This window comes from Diceros bicornis, chromosome 1 (genome assembly GCF_020826845.1).
Source record: "Diceros bicornis minor isolate mBicDic1 chromosome 1, mDicBic1.mat.cur, whole genome shotgun sequence".
Lineage (NCBI taxonomy): Eukaryota > Metazoa > Chordata > Mammalia > Perissodactyla > Rhinocerotidae > Diceros > Diceros bicornis.
In genome coordinates, this window is record NC_080740.1 from 45,063,980 (window position 1) to 45,087,425 (window position 23,446).

A 23,446-nucleotide genomic window follows, 5' to 3' on the forward strand; every position below is an offset into this window, starting at 1 on the left:
TGCAATTTGTTCTATCCTTTCACCTAAGACATACTACCTGTATTATAGTTATCGCAACTGAATGCAATGTAATACCCTGCAATTCCACAAACGCTTTACTGAGCGCTGCTATAGATGGGGTGCTAAGGTAAGAAGCTGAAAGCACAGTATCTAATCTCTGAAAAGGGAGAGAAAGACACATAAACGAAAGCTAGTGTACCAGAGTGGTTGAGAGTACAGACTACGGAATCAGATGGCCAGAATTTGAGTTGGCCATTTGAGATGGCCAACATTTGAGCCAAAGATGGCTTTGATGTTTACTAGATACATGATCTTGCACAACTTACCTAAGTCTTTTAACATTAAGTTTCCCCATCTGTAACAGGACTACTAATAAAACCTGCTTCACGCAGAGTTTCCGTGAAAGTTATAGTATACACAAACACTTAGCACTGGGCTACACACTTTACAGGCCCCCCAAATATTTGCAATATTCGTTAGGTGTTGAATGACTGAAAACAATAGCACATGATAATACTGGAGTAGAGGTACAAACAAATTTCCATGTGAGCACAGATGGAGGAACAATTTATTCTGCCTGGAGGTTACATGCTCAGGGAAGGTTTCCCAGAGTTCTTGCTAGGACTTGGAGTAAGAGTCAATAGAGAGAGTGGAGAGTAGAACATTGCAGATCAAGATAATGGCATGAGCAAAATCAGATGACATGAAATGGCATGACACATTCAAGAAAAAAAAGGATCAAAGTGGTACATTAATTTCCTAAGGCCGCCGGAACAAAGAACCACAAACTGAGTGGCTTAGAACGACAGAAATATATCGTCGGACGACTCTGCAGGCTAGAAGTCCAAAATCAAGGTGTCAGCAGGAGGGCTGACTCCCTCTGAAACCTATAGGGAAATCCCTCCTTGCCTCTTCCTAGATTCTGGTGGTTTTGCTGGTGTTCCTTAGCTTGTAGATGATTCACTCCAATCTGACATCTTCTCATGTTCTCCCTGTGTCTCTTCACATCATATTCCCTCTGTGTATGTCTGTCTCTATGTCTAAATTTCCCCTTTTTATAAGGACACCAGTTATATTGGATCAGGGCCCATCCCTAGACCTCATTTTAACTTGTAAAAAACATATTTTCAGGGGCCAGCCCGGTGGCGCAAGCGGTTAAGTGTGCGCACTCCGCTGCAGCGGCCCTGGGTTCGCCGGTTCGGATCCCTGGCTCGCACTGACGCCCTGCTTGGCAAGCCATGCTGTGGCGGCCTCCCATATAAAGTAGAGGAAGATGGGCATGGATGTTAGCCCAGGGCCAGTCTTCCTCAGTAAAAAAAAGAGGAAGATTGGCAGATGTTAGCACAGGGCTGATCTTCCTCACAAACAAACAAGAAACATATTTTCAAATAAGGTCACATTCTGAAGTACCGGGGATTAGGACTCTAGCATATCTTTTTTGGGAGACACAATCCAACCCACAACAGGTGGTATTGCTTGAGCATAGGATTCATAGAGAAAGAGGAATGGGTAGCAAGCAGGCAGAGGTAGTCAGTGAGGCTAGAAGAGAACTCTGTGATGCTGTGGAGCTTGCACTTCATTTTATAGAAAATAAAGAAACACTAGTGGCTTTTACCCAGAGGAGCAGTTAGATCAGATCCATGTTTTAGAAATTACCTCAGATGACCATGTTGAGAATGGATTGGACCACGGGGAGCCTGGAAAGAAGGATATCATGGATGGGTTTTACTACTGTTCAGGAGAATCACATGGGGTCCATCCTGGAGTAGAACCCTGGGCTAGAACAGGAAGGAACAGATGCAGGAGAGATTTGGTGGCAGAGTAGACCAAGCACAATTGTGCACACCTCCGTCTTCTCTAGAAAGGAAGGTCCTTGAGGGCAGAGTCCACGTCCTACTCATTTTGAATCCTTTCACCACATCTAACACTAAGGCTTGTGATTTAGTCAGCTCAGGCTGCCGTAACAAAATACCATAGACTGTGGGGCTCAAACAACAAAAATTAATATTCTCACAGTTCTGGACGCTGGAAGTCCAAGCACGGTTGTTTCTATTCTGAGGCCTCTTCTCTTGGCTTGCATGCAGCCACCATCTTACTGTGTGCTCGCATGACCTTCTCTTTGTGCGTGCACAGGGAAAGAGGAAGAGAGAGAGCAAGAAAGCAGGTTCTCTGGTGACTCTTCTTAAAAGAGCTCTAATCCCATGGTGGGGCCTCACTCTCATGACCCTACCTAACCCTAATCACTTCCCAAGACCTCATCTTCAAATTCTACCACATTGAGTGTTAGAGCTTCAACACAAGAGTTTTTGGGGGTACTCAAACATTCAGTCCATAACATTTTGTACACAACACTTTGTAGAGGGTTCAAAAAATATAATAAAATGAAAAGATGAAAGAATTTGCTCTTAACATTGGGATTTAGAGGGCCAGATTAAATAGAGGAGACCCTACTAAATTTGAATTTTGAATAATCAACAAATATATTTAGTATAAGAATGTCTAATAACTAAAAAGCTATTTGCTATTTATCTGAAATTCAAATTTAACTGAGGATCCTGTATTTTTATTTGCTAAATCTGGTAACCCATAGGTATATTTAAAAAAAAAAAGTCGTATGTTTTCTGACGCAGCAAGACCTCAACATATTTGGGACATGCAACATTTGGGATACATTTATCCTACAAAAAGCATTCATTGTTTATCTGATATTACAATGTAACTAGCCCTGCATTTTTATTTGTTAAATCTAGCAACCCTAATTAGGAAGATTTGCTGATTAATAGGGTAATAAAAAGTAATAAAGAAAAATTCCAAAGGATATAAACAAAAAAGAGAGTGAATTTTCCATGCAAATAAAAACTGCAGGCTCTCTATTGGAGCTCCTGTCTGTTGGAAGTGTATCTTACTCATCCTCTTCCCCTAGTACCTATAAAAGCATTCAATAAATATCATTAAATAAGCATTTATTGGAGTTCCAAAGGACTCTGAATTACGAGACGTTCCAATAGATATGATATCGCTACCCCAACTCCAACTTCCCAGGTTGTAGAAGGCTCCAGACCTGCAATCTGAATTTGATCCAGAGGGTCCTGGAGGTTTGGGAACTAACAATGGAAGATACAAATCCAGAACCCTGTAGGCCCACAGCCCTGACCAGCAGCCCACCAAGTCAGTACTCGTGGCTTGTACGGTGTGGAAGGGCAGGCAGTGCTGCTGGCACACCCCGTCTGCTGAGGACATGGTCTGCCTCTGGCTCCCTAACTCTCCACAGAGCCTGCTGCCCCATTTTGTTCTCGCCTTTACTCTAGCCCTGGTCTCCTGCCGCATACTGTGATGGGTTTGTTCATTTTGCCACCTACCTTGTACATAGGAGAGAAACTCCTTATGGGAAGCACCATCGAGAGATTCCTGCAGCTCCAGCTGGGGGCCTGGGCTCTGCTGGGGTCAGGCCTGCCAGAATCTGACATCAGCACCATTTCTTTCACTGAGTTCCCCAGGCTGACTCTCCTCTTCTGTGTGCACTGCCACCTTTTCACTTGACACATTTTCTACTTACATTTAAGCCTCCGAGATCCAGTATGATCCTAATCCTGGAGCTTAATGCATCTGATGAAATGTTTGTTTTGGACAAGATTCGAGTTGAAACCTTGAAAAAGCCAACAGAAACCTTTTCTTGTCCATTATCTACTTAAGATTTCCTAAGTTAAGATAAGCATGAATAAGACTTCTACGACTTAACTCAAAGCATTGAGGCTCATGAAAATCTCATCGGTAACCTGGATCTCCCCTCTACCTACTTCCACACCTGTAAACAGAAGAGAGTGAGGAGGTAGAAACAGAGAGTTGTTCTAATGGGTATCAGTGCCTGCTCCATAGTTCAGTTTCTTGCATATTAAGTGTTCTCACTTCTGAATTCTAATGTCTTTAAGTCCAGCACTTTCTAAGTATCTGCCACGCAGTAGGTTTCCAATATTTGTTTCCTTCCCTGCAAGCAGTCCCTGATGGAAGTATACTCAGCTTTCAAATGAGTGTAAGCCCAGAAATACCCCAAAATGGGGAGTCCTCGAGGAGGGGCTGACAGGGGATCTTTTCAGTCTATGTTTCCAATAAGTCCTGGGAATTATTTCTGACTATAATGACATGACCAAAAAAGTCAGATCATTGCCCTAGCAAGCACATTGGATCACTGCCCAGTGAAGATGATGAACTTTATACAAATATGACAGCCCAGCGGTCACACAGTCATAGGATGTATATGAATAATGTCAGTATGCTCCCCAACTGCACTAAAAGTAGAGTCTTCAAAACGAAATTAAGAAAATATAAATAAAATTCCTAATAGCTGGGTATTCTTAAAAAAATAACAGACTAACTCACTATGGGAACATTATGGATTTCCTTCCTTGAGTTTGTGTTTGTTTAAATAGGCTATTCCTCTACATAGCAATCTTTATGAGATCTCCCCTAAAAATCAGAGCAATACATCTAACAACCTTTGGAGGACTGGTCCCAGGATCCTAAGGAACTTTTCTATTCTTACATTCAACTCTCTGAAGCTTGCTCCTTATCTCTGAGCTTTTTTTCTTTTTTATCTCATCAGAACGTTCCCAAATTGCCTCTGTTGGTAAATTATTCATATAAGGCAAAAGCTTTTAAATAGATTTGACAAGACAACTTCTTTAGAAAAGTCATTAAGATAAGAGACCTCAGCAGAGCTGGACTTTATTGAGATTAGACACAAAGCCTGGCTGTGTGAACCGTGGTTTTTCTCTTCTTTCCCTTTCTATCTCACAATTTTTTTTTTGGTATCTTTAACTAAATGTCATTCAGTATAACAAATCACCACTTTGCCACAAGTAATGTAGGTTTCTGGCAGTGTGCAAAACCGTTTCACTTGCAGGATTATAAAACATTGAACATGGAAATGTAGCCTGAGGACAAAAATTCATTCAAAGTTCAGAGGTGATTTCAGATACAGTGAACGTTAAAGACAACCTCTTTCTGGAGGTTCTGATGACAACAATAATAGAACAATTGGGTTAAGACTGGGTGCAGTATGTGTGTTTGCCCGAGAAAAACACATGAATGACATTCTTGAAAAGCACATATGTGCTTATTTAGACAATACTTAGTGGCTGCAGAGTTTTCATGCTAAGAAAAACATATGTTCAAACTTCAGTATTACCAGTTGATGACCTCAAAATCCGCTGTCAGCCTGAACTCAAAAGAATCAACATAGTTTATCCTGTGGTGTTTTTAGGCAATAAAGTTTAAAGGGCAATCTGAGTAGGGAGAAAATCGTAGCAGCCAAATGACGATATTATTTAGGAAGCAGAACACAAAAGAGAGCCGAGAACTTCAAAGTTTCTGTCCAGCGGTTCAGATCTTCCTCTCCATATATAATTAATTAATTAATTCAACTCCACACATAATTACAGTCAATTTGCATTAAACCTGGTGTTAATGATTAAACAATGCTGACTGTAGAACTTTACAGTCTCAATTGTGTTTACTAAACCTGAAAAATAACCCAGGTTTGAGAAAATACCTTATTTGTTCTTGACTCATCCATTATATTGTTATAGTCTCTTGAAGACTTCAACTTGTCAAAAACTGCTTTAGTTCCCTTATAAAAATAAAATATAGCATGCGGAAAGCAAGATTCTTCTTGGATCATGTGGTTCTCCTGTCCCAAGAAGATTACCTTCTGAGGCGACCCTGTGCTGAGGACGAGCATTAGAGACCCAAGCAGGGGGCAAAACATGATGAGAAGGATGAAACAAAGGACCAACCAATGTAGACAGCCAAGGTTTTCCTCAGTAGGTCATTAAATGCTCTTTTTTGGTTTCCATATTGCCACTGACTGCAATGCGAGTAGGCATTATGACACTTGAGACATGGCACTACTCTATTTCTCCTTCATGACATGTTACACTTTGGAAGAATTTTAAATGTTCTTTATCCAAAGTTCACAAAAAGTCAGTCCCCAGGCCAAACATAACCTCATCTATGTTTTGTTGAAATCATAAAATTGTTTTTTTTCAGTATGTATTAATTGTAAACTTTAGTAATGATGAGATTCTGTATGTAAACATCTATGTCAGGCTCCTTTTGGATACCTAGAGGTAGGAGTCATATTTGAGGCTGAGTTACTGTATCTTCTTTAGAACTAGTACACCACTTTGCCAAAGTTTCAATCTAGCCTGCAAGCTTCTCTTATGTGCATAGCCAACCTGGATCCTGTGAAGATATTTGGCTTTCTAACTCTCGCTCTAGCCCAGCCCACTAATTTTTCAGATGAGCGATCCAAGGCTCAGAAAGGGCAACTTGTCCAAAAATCAACAGCCAATACCAGAGTCAGGCTACAGCCTAGTGCTTTCCATTGCACCTCTCTACCTCTGCTTTTTGATATCCTACCTGATCATGATTCTGGAATACTGACTACCATGGTACATCATAATTACAATAACCACAACTATGAAATATACCTTTTCAATGAACAAATTCAAGGGGTTATAATAAGATATAAAATGTAGGCTAGAGGGGCCAGCCCCATGGCCTGGTGGTTAAGTTTGGTGTGCTCCACTTCAGCGGCCCGGAGTTCAGTACCCAAGCATGGACCAACACAACTCATTGGTGGCCATGTTCTGGCAGTGACCCACATACAAAATAGAGGAAGATTGGCACAGATGTTAGCTCAGGGCATACAAAGTAAAGGAAGATTGGCACAGATGTTAGCTCAGGGCGAATCTTCCTCAACCAAAAAAAGCAGAAGATTGGCAACAGATGTTAACTCAGGGTGAATCTTCCTCAGCAAAAAAAAAAGTAGTCTAGAAACTAAACCTCAACATTGGTGACATTTATTGACTGGTGATCTTTAGGGTTTTCGCAATATTTCTAAGCAATGCAATACGTGGATTAAAGCCATATTTGGGGCCAATGTAGCTAGAAAAAGGTAGCAGTCAAATTATGATATTATTTAGCAAGCAGGACTCAAAAGAAAACCAAGAACTTCAATGTTTCTGCCCAGCTGCTCAGACCTTCTCCTCTCTATATAATTATAAGTGTATTGATTAGAATTTGAAAAATATGGAAACTAATTTTTGGTTTGAAGCCAGTTTTCTTTAGCCAATAGGATAGATCATGCCTTCATCACATGTTTGGACTGGTTCCCTTAATACGAGGTGTTAAAACAGATAAGTGTGAAAAGTCTATTCTTCTTTGATTGTTGGAATCTGATTAAAATTTTATTAAGAGCACTGTAGTTGTTAGATGTAAATCACTGTTTAAAATGGATTGTTAAGAGAGTCTTCCTAAAGCTGTGAGTCGGATTTCAACACCCCACGTTGCACCTGTACACCTCCACACTTTCACAGCCTGAGGTAACCACAGACGGAATCTTGGAGTACTGCCAGGTCTCTGAAGTCCAAGCAAATCAATAATCATGGAATCCTTTTAACTTTGGGAAGCCCCATTCTGCTTTTATTCCCACACTGGGGTCGCCATTTGCATTGGCGTACCCATTTGCATTGGTACTGACCAACAGACAGTACCAAGGCTCTGAGGTTCTCAGAATTCAAAATTAATATCTCACATTAAATAGATGACTCCTATTCTCTTATGTGACATAGTCCCAAACTGTTGGGGACATAGTCCGAGTACAAAATGTTGCCATAAAATTTATGTTTTACTGCCTGCTTCCTCTTGAGATCACACCCACTTCCCCAAGTGTTGTCAGTAGGGAATAGTGGAATGCAAGGGGAATGATGAGAACACAAGGGGCAGAGATCCCAAGGGGACTGGGAGGTTGGAATTTAGGCACAGACTCCACCATAAGTGCTGGCCCTCACCCACGATTTCTACTTCCTTTCTCTGACCATCACAACCACGTGCACATAACCCCATCTTTCTGTTAACTCAGAATCCACATTCCTGCTTTGAAAATCATGAAAGTGCTGTGGCCCAGGATTCTATAATTGGAATATCACAGTTTTCTCTTTTATAAAATGAAGAGCTTGGACTGATCTCTAATATCAAAAATCAAAAGTTCTAAGATCTTGTGCATTATTAGTTACTTAGCAAAATCCTACTAATTCAGAAATATAACAGCTTGACATTGTAGAGAAGATGCTGCTGTGTGATTAATACTCACCTGACAAAAGGCTATATAGCTTCTTTTCTTTTGACAGTGGGTTTCAGAGTTTATAGCATCTTTTCAGGTTAGCTCAACAAACATTTCTTTAGCCTTTTAGATATTGGGGGCACGGATATGCAATCAACCATTCCACAAATATTTGAGGAGGTAACATTTGAATTGACACACAAATATTGTGTCTAGGCAGAGAAGACAACAAATGCAAAGACCCTAAGACCTAAGTTTGGCACGTTGGAAGAGCTTTAAGAACGTAAAGAAGGCCAATACTTGTAGGGGAGCCTACAGTAGCGGGAGATGAGGCCCAGCAGGAGGCCAGGATCAGACCATATAGATCAGGGACAGACTTCAGATTTCATTCTGAGTGCAACTTAGGTTTTAGTCTACGTGCTGCTGCAGAAGCAGAGAGCGGCATGTAACTCAACAAGATTGATGGGGTGAGGCAACCTGAATGAACTGCAAAAGTTTATGGCTAAGCCACGTCTTAAAGGATTAACAAGTATTAGCAGGAGAAAGGAGAGTAGGAAAAAAGGTTAGAAAGGAAAAAGAAAACAGGAGAAAGAGAGAAGGCAGTTGAGGTGGAGGAAACACAATGAATAAAGACATGGGATTTTCACAGTGTTTTGGGGAAGCCATAAGGGGTTGAGAGTTGCTAGTGCATAAAATAGGAGAGAGGAGAGGCTGTATGTGAGACTGAGAAAGTGGGCAGGTGCTAGAAATGATGATATTACAATCATAGCTACTCAGATATATAGAACACATTTGCTTTACTTATGCTAAAATTCTATATTTTATTAGACTACACCTGTGGCCAGACAGCTTACAATCTTACGCACCTTGCTTTTCCTCTCAGCATCTAACATAGCGCTAGTAGATATTTAATAAATACTTGTAGCTTGAGGACCATTAAGTAACCTCATGACAATTTCTACTCGTTTCTGCCCAATGTATCACTAGGGTTTTCACCAAATCAGGTAGATCAAGACAACTTGCAGGCATTGATAATTGCTGCTTAGAATTCATGGTGAAATCATGTTCAAAGGACCCCATCACCTGTCTTATTTCTGGCCTATAAAATTAACAGGACATCCAACTTGTTAAGACGACTCGTCTTGCTTGAGTAATGCTTTATTACCTCACCTGAAGTGCAAAGCAACTTCCTGAGGGAAGATTTCACAGGAAATAATAATAACATATATAAAAGCTTTATAGTTTTCAAAATACTTTTACATATATAATGTTTTATCCTCATAGCAACTCTTTGAGTTAGGCAAGATAGAAATTACCATTTTCATTTTATTTCTGTGAAAACTGAGGCTCAGAGAGGTCACACAACTGATAGACTGGAGCCAGAATTAGAACCCCTTGACTCCCTTAGTTTGTCACCATGTGGTTTCCCTGAAAAATAATTTTAAGACAAACAAATGCATTGTAATTTTATTATTTAGGTAAAAAAAAAGGGCAATGAATTTGCTGTAAGTTAATCTTTTGTGTAAAGGCTCTGCATTTGTTCTTCTTCCATTTCTTTATTGAACAAATATTAATCCAGTGCCTACTAAGTACTAGATATTTTTCTAGTCACTAAGATATAACAAAATAAACAAGAATCTCTGCCCCCATGTGGTTTACATTCTAGCAGGAGGTAGACAATAATCAGGTAAACTGCAGAGAATGTCAGAGGATGACAAGTGTTACGTTGTGTGATAAAGCAGGGAAGGGAGATGGGAGCCACAGGGTGGGTGGGTGGGTGTGGTTTTAAATAGAATGGTCAGGAAAGGCATGCTGAGATGATGGCATTTGAGCAAAGGTCTGAGGAAGGTAATGCAGAAAGCCAAGTGGATAGGGGGCGGAAGAGATTCAGGGGGATAAAATAACAATTGCCAGAGCCCTGACATGGCAAAATGCCTGACTTATTGGAGGAACAGCAAGAGGTTCCACGTGGCTGGAGCAGAGGGTACGATTGGGAGGAGATGCAGGTAGAGTTAATGATGGGTGTGTTGGGGGTGAGGAAGCCATTGGAGGATTTTGAGCAGAAGATTGACATTATCTATTTTACTTTTTGTGTGTGTGTGTGTGAGGAAGATCGGCCCTGAGCTAACATCTGCCAATCCTCCTCTTTTTGCTGAGGAAGACTGGCCCTGGGCTAACATCCATGCCCATCTTCCTCCACTTTATATGGGACACCACCACAGCATGGCTGGACAAGCAGTGCGTCGGTGCACGCCTGGGATCCAGTGCGTCGGTGCGTGCCCAGGATCCGAACCGTCAAACCCCAGGCTGCCGCAGCAGAGCGGGCGTACTCAACCGCTTGCGCCACAGGGCTGGCCCCCCTCTTTTTTTTTTTTTTTTATTTTACTTTTTAAAAGGATTATTCTGACTGCTATGAGAAGAATAGACTATATGGAGGAGATGGTGGTAATGACAGACATAACAAGGCTCATATAGAGATGGTTGCACTCATCCAAGGGAAAGATGACACTGGCTGAAATCAGGGTGGCAGCAGTGGAGAAGAAGAGGTTCAGCTGAGAATATATTTTGAAAGTGGGGCCAAAAGGACTTGCTTAAGGACTAAATATAGATTGTGAGAGATAAATATTTTTGCTGAGTCCCCACCATGTGCCAGGAACTTGGTTAAGCGTGGTTAATCCAACATTGGGATGCAATGATGCTATGATAGACACGGTTCTTTCCTTTGTTGTGTAGCTACCTCCCGATTCGGCAAGTGGCCATATCTATTAAAATACCCTCATTTGTTTCAGTGTTTCCTGTTACCGCAATTCTTACCCATCACCCCAGGTCTGAGCAAGTCAACTATTTTCATTTGCCCTCAATTTCTTCATAGAGAGTTGATAGAACAAACAAAGGTCCTTCTAGCTTCAATACTCTGAGTCAGTGCATCTAAAAACAAGTGGGGGGGTGTCTCTTTTGCATTATCTTCTACAAGAAGGGACTACATTTTGCAGGGAACATAGGAAATGTTGGGATCAGGAGATATGAGGAGGCCTCCCTTATATCTGTACCCTCCCCTGAAAGCCTGTGATTGTCAACACGACTGTCACAGACTCTGAATCGCAGTCAATAACCCACTAAAGCACCACCTCCAGTGTGCAAAAAAATGAGACCCAAGAGAGTTCCACCTTTGCGGAAATCCCTGGCTACTTCCTTATGATGCCAAGGAGGGCAATGAAGGAGGACACTTGGCTCTGCTGTCTTGCAACTGTGGCTTAGAGAGCCAGCTTTACAGAACTCAGCCTTTCTGTGCCCTAGCTTGATCTCTCCAAGTTGGTGGAAGGCTTTGTTCATATCTCATTGTCTCAATATTTACCATTGCTCCTTCTTTCTCTTTGTTTTCTCAGTGGAGAAAGCTACACAGACTTTGGATGATACATAAGGTGTATTCTAGCCATCACATCCATTCTCGTCATCACAGCAAAAGTCCAGCTGGGGAAACAGGAGCGGAACGTTTGCTCAGGAAGAGCCCAGGAAAAGACAGTGACGCAGTGACTTCCAAAACCAGAGTGACTTCCTCTCACACATCAGCCCTCTGCCCAAGGAGATGCATGGGAGCCGAATGGCTTCCAAATGGCTTCTCCTGCCTCCTAATTTGCTCAGCGCTGTTCACTTGCTCTCAACTGTCTTACTTCTCACAGCTGTCACCCTGTCTGTCACTCACGCCCTACCTTTCCCCTCCAGGTTAATGGATGATTCCACTTCTCTGTCTCCAACCTCAGCTAACCCTCTCAGAGAGTGTAGCTTTTCTCTGCTCATCCGTGTCTCCAACTGGCCTCATACACAAAACTTGGAAAAGAGGCATAGCTAAAAAAAGTCATGCTCTGGTAAGTTTCTGTGTATAGACTCTTATGACACTACCTCATTTTGTTTCCATAAAGATTCTTTGCCATGGAGAAAATTTGTCCTGGGGCACAAATCCATTGACCAATAGCAGGCTCGGTCCTGCTGCGACCCGGCACACTACGCCTCTACAAATTGCTGTTCTTTATCTCCTTCCCTTGGCCTTTGTCTTATCCGGTTTCTGTCCTTATTTTCAGGTGTCCAGGGAGTATTTCTTCTCTTGGCTCTCCTCCCCCTACAAATTCATAGTTGTTCTGAACTTCTCGCTCCTGTATCTCTTCCTGGAGGTTCTGTGCTTCAGATGTATGGACTGTTAGATGCAGATCCATGCAGACTTATGGTTACTTTCTACACAGTCCTGTATTTCTTCCAGTGACTGGGAGGTTTTTGCTGGATACACTTATAAATGTTTGTTTGTGTGTAGAAGGAGGTTGTTATTATTTTTAAAGCAAAAATCTTCTACAGCACTGTGTAGCCCTTGCCAGAGGAAGTCACAATCTGGCTGCCTCTCTTCCAGAAAAAACTCTACCATGCCGTTCCTTGAGCCAAGGCCAGAGTCAGCATGTGGCACTGGCCCGGGACCAAGAGGGCTCTGCTACTGGCAGGGAGGTGGTGACAGGCTGACGGGGACTCAGAATCCTCTCATCACACTTTCTCAGGGAACTAGTTCAAATTTATTTCCCTGGTTCATGCATTCCATTATAGTCCAAGCCAGCAAGCACCACATAAAATGGAGATTTTTAAATACACTTAAAACTACACGATTGTTTTCACATGATTGGGTTCAGTAAATTATGGGGGAGGAAAGGTACTGGGAGCTTTTCCTGTGCACAGAAATATGTGGTCACACCTTCAGGATTAGGAAATAAAATGATACTGGTAACTTGTCCTCCAGGTGGAGGTGAGGAGAAAGAAAGGTTTTAGGGAGTTCTTTGCCAAATAGTGATTTGGCTTGCCAAGATCTTCCTGGACTAGCTCTGGCTTTCCTGAGAAGGTCCAGGAAACATGTGGCACTGGCCAGATGTGAGGAAACCCTTCAACCTGCCCGCAGCCCCTCTTCCAGCTGAGAACTGGAATGGTGAGTCCACCTGGCTGTGTGAAGACAAAGAAGTCCTTCTCTCTGCCTGTAGCTTTATGGATTGGCAGCTCCGGAAAAGCCTCCCTTTGATCTTGAGCTTTGACAGGATCAAATGAGCTGCTTTAATGGGTGGGAATGCGGCTCTGAAAATCCTACCTTTTGTCAGTAAAGCATTTCTCCTTCTCCTCCTGGGGCAGGTGCATCGGGAGGATGGAGTCTGCTTTCCAGGCCCTGAGCCAGATGTTCCTTCTTGCAACAAGTAGAACAAAGGCGTGAAAGTGAGATCAGGGCAGCAACTGACAAGGCCTTGTCCATAAATGAGCTCTGCTGGGTTTGGGAGTTAGTTCTTGATGTGTTCCTTCCTGAAACCTGCTTTAAGTACACTGCATTTTACAAAGGCCAGAAATCAGCTGCTTTGGTGTTGACTGTGCTGATCATGACTTCTCAGAGCTTTTAGATTTTGTTTGGAAGAGGGCTCACCTTTCAGCAATGGGATTTGGGCTAACATCCTTTGATTTATGAGATATGTTTCAACCCTTTTCAGCCTAGGATCCCAGACTCCTTCCGAATGTCAAATCAGCCTTTAAATAACCACTTTTATTCCCTCAGCCTATGCTGCTACTATGACAGCAGAACTAGAAAAGAAAAATTGGATCATGGTTTATTTCCTGAGGACCATTCCAACATGACTCTGAGGTCGTGCTGTTAAAATCTTACGTCAGGTAGATATTTAATGCATTTCTCAAGCTCACCTGAATTAAGAAAACTCAGCATACTCTCTTATTCCTGGATAAGTTTAACACTGTTTCCTTATAAATGTTTTCCAGAAATTGCCTTTAATACTTTTAGGGAAGAGTTACTGGTGATTATGCCTCCAAATGAGTCCATAACTATTCAAGCTAACAGTTGAAATTTTCTTGGTGATGCTTATATTTCATTCAGCATCCTTTGGAACCAAATCTCCTAGGGTATATTCTGCAAATCTGTAGTCCCAGGAGAATGCTCCTTGAACAGAGAACTCCATAGCCAAAGGAGTTAGCAAAATATTTGAGCACCACAGTTACTTCTTGAAATTCTCACTGTGCATTACATTTAAAGTCTCTCAGAAGAAACTTGTTAAATATCATTTAACCCACATATCCCTAAATTATCTGACCAGGGGAACTGTTTTCCATATAATGATTAATATCCCATGGAACTAACTCTTGAGGGAGACACCCTGAGATATTCTGCCTTAGAGCACAATCGTAGAATATACCTGGAGCACTTTCTCTGCAGATTCCCAGGCCCTTTCCTGGGGATCTGACCAGGTAGATGAGAGTGGGGCTGGAGTGGGGCCCTGGGAAGCTGATTTTTAACAAGGACTCCAGATGATTCTTATTGAAGAGGTACATTTCAGAAATTCTGACTTTCTGTACATCTACTTTCTCCATCCCCTACCATGCACACACACACAAACACACACACACACCACACACACAAATATATGCTAGTTTATGAAAGCATACCGTAAAGTATACGAACCCCTGAAGGTAATATTCAGGTCTTATTCTCCTTGGAATAAGAAGGAAGAGATAATGTGGGCAGTGACATTCTAACTCAAGTTGAAACATACAAAGTCACTCTACCTTTTTATCACCAGGCCTCCAAGAATAATGAGCACATCAGCCTAAGAGAGTACAGAAGGTGGAATAGGATGGTGGTTAAGCACGCAGGCCTGGAATGCAGCCACCTGGGTTTGTGATCCTTGCTCTACCGTTCTGTTTTCCAAGCTTCAGTTTCCTCATCTGTAAAATCAGGGATCATAAAAATAATACTATTCTCCAACATAAGGTATTACAGAGGATTAAATTAGACAACACAGGTAAATTGCTTAGTATAACACCTGGCATGTTATAAGCATTTGATAAATATTAGCTATTATTTTTTAAGCAAATATTTTAGGAGGCATGAAAATACATGAAAGAAGGGAAAAGAGAAAGTCTTGGATACCTGGAAAATCATCCCAGCAGAAAGCTCCTCTGAGTACAACACAAAATAGGACACGGTGAATTCGCTTTTTGTCTTATCTGTGTTGCTATCAGCAGCTCCCAGACTCCTGCAATGGGAGTAGGTTAGCATTTCTGGATGTATCCCCTGTTTCCTGGGCTTTTAAGCCTTCCAAGTTCCGGTCCACCAGCACCCAGGGCTTGCCTCACCTTCCTCATCAAACAAATGCAAGGCAGCACAAAAAGGGTTACAGCCATGTTTCTAAACAAATAAGAACTGCCAAGGCTTGGTGCTGATATGAAATTATAATCAACGCCTTCACGGATTGGTAGTATTTATCATGTTGTTAGCATTGTAAATTTGTACCATTGTAGATAGGAGTCACACAGCTTGAGGCCCTGTACCTTCACCTATTGTTTTCCCTGTGTTATGATAAATTTCCAGCAACACTTGATTAAAACTGCCAATTTGTTGGGAATAAAGAGAATCTCTCGACACCACCAGGACTAATTACGTTGTCCTTGCCAAAGGGGTAGTTGAATAATTGCATGCGATTATTGCACAGGCATGGCGCTTTCCACGTCAGTAGCAAAGCAATGAAGATTGATTCCCTTTAATTAATCATTCAAAAATAGCCCCCTTGTATCATTCCCCAAATAGGAGGGAGCATGTTCCTACATCTTTCTTCCAAAAGGCGCCTGGATGCAATTGGTTCCCTGATGAGATATCAAAATGTGTGTGCCTGTCTGAGATAGTAGGACCTTCTCTGTAATTGATTGTGGATCCTATTCTCCCAGTTCTTTATCCCCAGCCCTGAACTCTCTTTGTAATCTTAACAGCCTGGAGCACATTTACATAGCTTTCATTAATTGTAGTCTGGCTTCTCATTAGAAAGGAAGGCAACAACTCTTATCAGATCCAATCTAGGCTTTATTTTGCATTTCTACTAACATGATATATTGGGCTTAAGTATTCCTAGTGTTTGGTTTGGAGGACCAAAGTTTCCATATTATTAGCAGGCATTGATATACACTATTATATATATTTGCTTTGTTTGTTTATTGCTTTTTACAACAATATCCAAATTCAGCCTTGTTTATGTTTTGAAAACACTGATATCTACTTTCTCAATTCAATCCTTTAAGTTTTAAGATTCGGTAAGTCAATATCTTAAAATGTTTCTTGGTTTTTTCATATATTCTTATCATTAATATGTCTGTTAACAGTCTTTGCTCAGAAAAAAGATTCATTCAGCACCATTTGTTGATGGTCCTCTGCAAAAGACTTTTTCTTGATGCTTTGGAGAGATGCTAAAGAAGGATTGCATTGCTTTGTATTTGGGAGGCAAAATTGTGAAGTAGGAAATGTCCAATTTTGGCACATCTCCACTTCCCACACCCTGCTCTCACCAACTGTTCTCCTCTCTTGAATTTTCAGAAAATATAGTATTACTAAGTTTTTATATAATCTTATTTTCAACTTTTAAGTCACTAGAGGAATAGGGCAGGTGCCCATCTTAGTATGCCATTTCCTCTGTTTTTGATTTGAAACTTCCTCACCAAAGTTCCTTCTCCTTTCCATTCCTCTTTGCCCACTCCTACACTCTGAATCAAAGCCCTTCCCCGGTCATCTTTCAAGGCTTAGTCCATCCAGCAGAGACAAAGGATAAAAAGAAGAGGGAGATGCAATATGTGGGGATCACATCAGGCTTTGTTCTGTGTATACCTGGATGCCCATCACTGTTATTTTTATTTCTTTACAATAAAAGATGCATTATTTGAATAAACTTTAAGAGTTAAGTGGCTGAATATCTGCTTGCATGGGATCGCCTCTTTAGTAAATTATAGAATCATGGATCTTGATGGTATCTCAAAGAGCATCTGTTCCAACATATTGGGATGAGAAAACTGAGGTCCCCAAAGAAGTGTTCCTTTCTATGAATGTTCAGCAGGGCATTATAAAAAGGAGGGGAAATTAGGGAGAAAGAATGGTAGATTAGCAGGAACGGCAGGAACACAGCTTAGGATAGGCACTAGAGGCTTTGGAGTTGGTCCTCTCTTAGAACCTCAACTCTGACACTGATGTTTAGCCCTTGAATCTCAGTGTTTGCATTGAATGTACAAAAATGACAACATCTTCCTTTAGGATTGTTGTAAGAATGAAAAGTCATACAAATCAAGCAATGAACACCAAAGAAATTCTTATTTAAAGACAGTGGAAATGTCAATGGCGATACCAAAGTGCAGTGCTTGCTGCCATGTTTTCCAGGCCTCAGTGTTTTGAGTTTTGAAAATAACTTTAATTTATTAATCAAGTGGTTTTCTTTTACCTCCTAGGAGTTTATTTTCACTCTGGAGTCAGTCGGGAATAAAATAAAATAAGAAAAAGTATCATCTGTGTCTCTCTAAGCTTCTCCCTCATCATCCCTCTTCCCACTATTAGATGCAGAAAGCAGAGATGGAGTAAGGGGACATATATATAATGGGTAGCTAGGAACTGGCAAATTTAAGTCCTTATGGCTCTGAGCTCATGAAAGATGGATGGATGACTATGACAACACTCAAGAAACTCCTAGAAGGAAGCTTCTGTTGACCTGCTCCATCTTGGAGAAACTTGGTATTGATACCCAGAAGCTTAAACTGTGGGACCCAGTTCTTGAACCTTCTACCTTAGGTGAGACTTAACTTCACCAACTGCCCTATGAGACCACCCTACTCATCCTCTCCATAAGTTGGGAAGCCTCCCTTGACAGATGTTTCTTACTTAATACTATACATTAATAATTCTCAAATTTTAATCTGCATTACTTGGCGAACCTGTTAAAATGCAAATTTTGATTCAGTAGTTCTGAGGTAGGGCTCAAGATTATGCATTTCGAATGAACTTCCAGGGGATGTCAATGCTGCCGATCTGTGGACCATAATATGACGGGCAAGGGTATACCTCACTGCCCTCTGGGTGCTGTCTCAACATCCAACTTAAATCTCAATATCAGAACAGTTTTAGCTAATATGATCTCTCCATCCTCTTAATGGGTATATGGGTTTACAAGAGTGAACATATATTCTCACTTCAAATATGTAGTTACTGTATATTATGGTATGTTTATAATACCAACAGTCTTCTATTTTATTTTCTCAGGTAATCCATACCCACAACCACCAGGCAGTAGGTGAGAGTGGAAGAGGGAGATGTGGCTCACAAGACTGAGAATTTCCCCTCAAACCCTTCTCGACCTTCCCTAGCAATCACTTCTATCACATTGCTGGTAAGGCTCTTCCCATCCCTGAACTAGTGCCTTCTTACTATTGCCCAATTGTATTCCAGGCAAACAATGAATATGGTCTTTAAGTGTAATGGCACCAGAGACATAAGGAAGGGGCTGGATATGAGAATTGCAGTAGAAGATCAAACACCACATAAAACAAATAATTTAAAATTAAGCTCATATATTCTTGAAACTCCTTGCAATCGTTTGCTAGGGCTGCCATAACAAAATATCAAAGCGGTTGAACTAATCAACAGAAATTCATTTTCCCACAGTTCGGGAAGCTCAGTCAGAGATCAAGATGTCAGCAGGGTTGTTTCTTCTGAGGCCTCTCTCCTTGGCTTGTAGATGGCTGTCTTCTTCTGGTGGTCCTTCCTCTATGTCTGCCTGTGTCCTAATTTTCTGTACTTATAAGGACACCAGTCGTATTAGATTAGGGCCCATCCTAATGACCTCATTTTATCTTAATTACTTCGTTAAAGGTCCTATCTCCAAATATAGTCACATTATGAGGTACTGGGGGTTAGGATTTCAGCATATGAATTTTGAGGAGACACAACTGAGCTCATAAAATGACTCTGTTAGTCCTCACTGGTTCTGCACCCAATGCACTGTGCCTATCAGGTCACCTGGATAACCCGGTAGTGAAAATGCGCTTTCAAATGCACATGCTGGGTTAGAGCAGATCGGTTAGAACTCCCAGAGCAGTTCTATCAAGTCCCCCAAAATAAAAAAGTACAAAACAAAGACATAAATAAAAGCTTTCATATTCACGCATTTCTGAAAGAGTCATTCTTGTTTCTAAAGAGAGGTTTAGGTCAGGCGGATCAGGTGCAGACAGACTGGATTTGAGATCTAACATGAACGGCACCCCTGCACCCCAAGAAGTACTCCCAACCCCCCATATAGACAAGTCAGAGCAGACTGGGCAGACTGAATACTGCCTTCTCTCTGTTTCAGCTGTGCTTTTATAGATCCAACCTCAAAGAAAACCATTTTTACAAATGCTAACATTTTTGCTAAACAAATGCAAAAATCTCCCTCATCCATCTCTCTCTCTCTCTCTCTCTCTCTCTCTCACACACACACGCACACACACACACCCTGTATACAATACATATCAGGAACCAGCCCCTTGTCTCTAACTAAATATACCAGCATGTGCCTGACTGCATTACCATGTTTTTAAGTCCTGAGGTAGCAACAGCTGATAATCAATATTCTAGGTGTAATCTCAAATTCTGTGCTATTTTCCAAAAGAACGTTAGCCTTTAAGGTTCGCATTAGGCAGTGTAAAGTTTCTTTTGATTTGTCAGTCACTGGTACCCCTAGGTCTCCTTCTGCCTTTCTGCTTCGGATGTTTCTCCCACCTGCAAGGCCTGGACAATGCTATGTCATGCTATAAAGAAAAATAAAGTACTTCCCAGCTTCCCAAATTGTCTCTTCTGGGAGCGTATTTATCAGAAGGCGCAATACAAAAGAGAGGAAGTGCTGTAGGTGGATATTATAAATTCCACTGGGGTTTCAGAAGTTGAACCATCAATTTTATTCTAGCAGGAGATGTTTTCTATATATCTGCTGATTGCACATTCATTCTTTACTCTTTATACATGAAAAGCTAAAAGCAGAAAGCCAGGGACTAAAATTTTCTCTGTAAATTGTTGAACATTTGCAACAGATATAGAAAATCACAGTGTGAAAGCTGTTAAAGCTGTGAAAAAATAAATTGGAGGCACCACAGGAAATGAAGGTTTTGCATAAGGACAGGGAGCCAGCCAGAGTTTTCAAGTCCATTTTGTAATAAAGGAAATTATGATCCACATAAAGCCCACTTTGGGAAATGTACATTTTGATGGATAATACGCTTATAACAATTAGTATGAAATGTTTCTAGTTTACCTACGACATGTTTCTAATAGATAGTCCACATGCGTCTTTAGCAGAATGTAACTGCTAATATTTGAAGTGCAGGTAATTCCTTGGTTCTCATTTAAAATACCATAATGCTCTCCTTGCTTCAGGCAGGCCAAAATAAAATCTCAATTAAAATCAAAACAGGCATGGTTCCAGTTAAGCAATGATCATTTAGAGAATTAATGCAATAAAGCTTTTTCCATAAAGTGCATAGTCAGCACGATGTGGGAGCAATAATGCCAGATTGGGATTCCAGTCCCCCGGATCGGGAATTGGCTTCTCTTTTACCAGGTTGTTTAATCTCGCACATTTCGCTTAACCCCTCTGGGCAACGGCTTCCTGTAGATAAAAAATGAAATGGTCGTACCTATCATTTCTCAGGCCTCATCCAGCTTTGAAACGCTGGGCTCTCTGATCTAAGCAACCCATGGAAATCCTTGTAACACTGAGAAATAAGAGAACTCAAAGGGACTTGGTTTCACTATAATCTAAACTCAAGAAAAATACGAAAATACTGCAGCGACTAGGTACAGAGATCACAATCCTGCAACTCTGCCAAATATGGCCTTCAGAGCTTTGCCTGAAGACATAGCATTTTCATTAAAAAAACAAACAAACAAAACCCTTTAGATGTCCTGCTTCTTTATTGTCCTGCATCCGGCCTGATCCATTCACCTATGTTGTTTGCCTGATCCCCGTGAGAATTTGAGTTTATGTCTTGGACCTGATATTCATTCATTCATTAAACAAATAATTTACTGAGCTCCAACTCTCTGTGTCAAGTACTGTTCTAAATATTGGGATTATAACAGTAAATAAAATAGACAAAATTCCTACGACATCGACATCTCGTTGGATTATTTACTCTGAGGTGAATTTTCATCTTATTAGAAAGTGGAATTGTCAGGTAAAACTTTTTCAGGGCTGCCTTTGTTTCTAAAGCAGAGAACTTAGATGACTTGACACTGGACTAGTTGTCATGGTGCCTCAGAAAATGCAGAGCTGTGTCACAATCATTATAAACTTTATCAGGCACCTGAGCTTCATAAATTATTTCTGCTGCTCCCCACTGCTTCTAGCAAAACATTTCCCTCCTCCCACATCTCTGAGGTTTAAGAGGGTCTCAATACACTGGTGATGAATAAGAAATTCTGAGACAGAAGGAATTGAATCCTTCTGTGACATGTTCTAGCTCTGCTGCTGTCTTGTCCCCATGTCTTGTTCTGTTTCTTCTTCACTCACCCATCTGTTTTCCATCCCAAGTCTCTTTTCAATCCACTGCCGATCTCCAAGCGTGAAAGGTAAGACAGAACTTCAAGTATCAATGAAAATGTCCAAGAAGTATTTGGCTTTTTATGTTCATCTGCTTATCTTTGGGGGTTGGGAGGAGGGTGGGAAGGGAAATATTAAATCAAAACATTGACCCGATAGCTATAACAGCAGGAAAAGAATAAATGTAACCATGAAACCAACTGCCCACCAAAGTGAGGGGGAAAAGAAGGCCTTCAAAACTGAAAATTGTTCTCAGGTTTTCCTATCCATGATCTCACAACTAAAAGAAAAACTGAAGTGTAGTGGGAAGAAAGCTGGACCAACCATCAGGACACCTGAACATCTATCTAAACTCCAATACACTGAATCCTCACTGAGTCTTAGCTTCTATTTCTAGAAAATGAAGAAAATTGGATTACTTCACAATTCTTAACCATGGTTGCACATTAGGAGGGCCTAAGGAGATTTTTTTTAAATGCAGATGCCTATACTTCACCCAGACCAATTAAATCAAAATCCTTGGAGGGAGGTCCCAGATGACAGAATAATTGACTGCGCCTCAAGTGATTCTAATGTCCAGCCAAGGCTGAGAACCACTGGCTTAGAATATCCATCAAAATAACTTTTGTGTAGCTGGCACTAAATTAATGCGGGTTAAATTGAATTGAATGAGCTCAAAGTTTCTCGCTAATTCCAAAATTTAATAATTCTTATTATCCTTTGTAGTAATTTTATTTTGTTATAAAACCGTTTTTTACCTAAAATATCTTTTCAACTTTTACTGAAACTTTAGAGTTTCAATAGAACTAAAACCAAACCGAACAAAAACAAAACAAAACAAAATGTAGATGACTCTCTAATTTCAAGATATGGAAGTCATTCTAAACAAATAAATAAAGTGTAAGAAGAATCTAGAATAAGTGTTCATAGATTTGAATACAAAAAGTCTAAAGATTCTGCATATCAGAAAATATAAAATGCCAATAGTAAACTGGCAAAAATATTAGTACATGCATGAGATATAAAAGGTTGCTATCCTTACAACATAAAGTGTTACAAATTAATAACTAAAATATAAATAACCTAATAAACAAATGGGTAAAAGATATGAATAAACTACACATCATGGAAGAAATAGAAAAAGTTGATAAACACTAAATAGTTTAGGCTTGGCAGTAATTCTATTTTGTTAGAGAACCTTTTTTAAAGAAATACAACTTAAATTACTAAGATAGTATTTTTATCCAACAAATTCAAAGGATTCAATTTTTCTTGTCTTTCAAGAAATGATCAAACAATAGATTAAAGAACAAGGCCTCCTTTGTCTTATGATCAGGGCGATATTCTTGCTAAAATAATTACTCCCCAAATTCGCAAATACACAAAATGTGCATGTTTGCTTCTTCAGTGTCTTGAACAGCTTCAAAAATTTGTTTCATGTGCTCCTTAACCATAATACTTCTTTCCAAATATTTAGGAAAATAAAGAATCTAAGGTTGAAGTTTTCACCCTAAGGAAAGATAGACCAAGTAGAGGAAAATGAACCGAGATCTCAGGATGATTTGTCTGCTGGGAGAGAGGTAAGACATGAACTTGGGAGGAAGGAACAGTGAAGGCAGGGGAAATACCAACTAGGTATAAGGAAACACAAATAACAATCACCAAAAGCCTTTTCTGTTCTCAAATCTTTCTAGATTAGGAGTACCTCATGGCACCCAGAAGGCAAGAATCAAGAATTGTAAATGACAAAATTAAAATGGTATTGAACATGTTTACAAGGGACCAAACATAGGGGGAAAATGTCCTCATATTATATACATGGCCTGTAAAAAAGAAAATGCATTTACAAACATCTCATTGAAACTACAAGGAAAGAATGCATCCACAGAATTAAGGGTAAGTTAAACTAATTAACTTTAGT

At 40.5% G+C, this 23,446-nt stretch overlaps 1 long non-coding RNA gene across 2 annotated transcripts; it reads right to left on the reverse strand.

Annotated features, from left to right (window-relative positions):
• Positions 1-290: 290 nt before the first annotated feature.
• On the reverse strand, positions 291-16,470 carry LOC131404646 (uncharacterized). 2 transcript variants are annotated; one of them, XR_009219822.1, is made up of 5 exons: positions 15,075-16,470; positions 14,711-14,869; positions 11,478-11,593; positions 3,360-3,805; positions 291-2,117 (listed from the first exon to the last, which is right to left on the reverse strand). It is a non-coding gene; the product is annotated as an uncharacterized LOC131404646 (long non-coding RNA). The 2 variants fall into 2 exon arrangements; XR_009219821.1 differs by lacking the exon at positions 291-2,117 and having other exon boundaries at positions 2,507-3,805.
• Positions 16,471-23,446: the final 6,976 nt, after the last annotated feature.